We start from the raw sequence: 1,632 nt of genomic DNA, 5'->3' as shown, positions 1-1,632 counted from the left end.
GTAAGACATGCAAATAATCATAATTTATAAATGATTAAGGGCTCATGAGGGAGGAAGGGCAGGGAGGGAGGGGGAAAATGAGCAGCTGATCCCACGGCTCAAGCACAAAGTAGATGTGTTGAAAATGATGATGGGAACATATGCACAAATGTTCTTGACACAATGGATGGATGGATGGATTGTGGTAAGAGCTGTAAGAGCCCCCAGTCAGATGGTTAAGAAAAGAAGGTTGATTGGTGCTATCGAGTCAGCACTGACCCATAGCAAGCCTTTGTGCAAAAGAAGAAAGACTCTTTGAGCTCAATGTTGCAGTCACTGGCTCTGTCTGTCTGTCTGTCTCTCTCTCTCATGGAGGACCTTGCGCTTCGTCACCGTTCCTCTACTTTACAAGCAGGATGTCCTGTTTCAAGGACCAGTCTTTTTCGATGACACACCCAAAGCATCGGACGCAGCCTCACCATCCTTGATCCTCAGGAACGTTCTGGCTGTACTTCCTTCGAGACAGGTGTGTGCATTCCTGGGGCGGCCACAGCACTTTCAAAATTGTGTTTTGCCACATCGTAATCCAAACGCATTAGTTCTCCCATCTTCTTTATTCATTGTCCAACTTTCACGTGCATAGGTGGGGATTAAAACTACCAAGGCGTGTTACTCCTCAAACGGCGTTTCTGCTCTTGAACATTCTACGTAGGTCCCATGCCGCAGCCTTAAAAGTAGACTAGCTAAAGAGGAAGGATGAAAGGATGAAGTAAGAGAGCCGAGCAGACTTCAGAGGGCAGCTGGGGTAGGCAAATTATGATGGTCACGTTTTCAAAGACCCGGTGTTAGAACACGGCAAGAGAAGAACACATTCAGCATCTCTCAAGCTGAGAGAACTGAAGGGGGGAAAAAACACAGCAGAGTTTCTAGATAAAGTCGGATGAAGAAGAAGAAATAACTCACTTCTGAAGGATTAGGCACTGAAACCTTATGAAAACGGTGAGGCGTTGTTTGGCATAGGGCTAGAAGGTGAGGCCCTCGGGTTAGAAGACACTCACAACATGACTGGGGAAGAGCTCCATCCTCCAAACAGGCTTGACCTTATGACACGGGAGGGACAAAGCTTTCAGAACCTTCACTTGCTGATGGGGTACCACTCCAGGGGGGAAGACAGCGCTGCAAACATCCCATAATAACCAGAGCATGGACTGTACAAAATGTGACCCTAGGGAAACCGAAAATCATGAAATGAAATGGAAAGCACAAGGATCAATATCCTGGGCATTTTCAAAACTCACTGCCATTGAGTCCATTATGCCTCGCAGCAGCTCTATAGGCCAGAATAAAACTGCCCCGGGGCAGTAACGGATGTAGGAAGCTGAGGAAGCGCTGGAAGCACTCGTTAGCCTATCCCAAGCCATTTGGAAGGCAGTTGCCTAGCTAACTGACTGCGAGAGATCCATAGTTGTGCCCATTCCAAAGAAAAGTCACCCAACAAAATGTGGGAATTATTAAACAAAATCATTCATCTTACATGCAGGTAATTTTTTTGCTGAAGACAATTCAAACACAGTTTCAACAATATATCAGCAGGGAGCTTCCAGAAATTCAAGCCAAATTTGGCCCTAGAATGAGGGGTATCGTGGCTGACTT

This window comes from Echinops telfairi, unplaced genomic scaffold, assembly GCF_000313985.2.
Source record: "Echinops telfairi isolate 266 unplaced genomic scaffold, ASM31398v2 ScPeMD7_7467;HRSCAF=8505_1, whole genome shotgun sequence".
NCBI classification, from domain to species: Eukaryota; Metazoa; Chordata; class Mammalia; order Afrosoricida; family Tenrecidae; genus Echinops; species Echinops telfairi.
Note: the sequence above shows the minus strand (reverse complement) of the source record.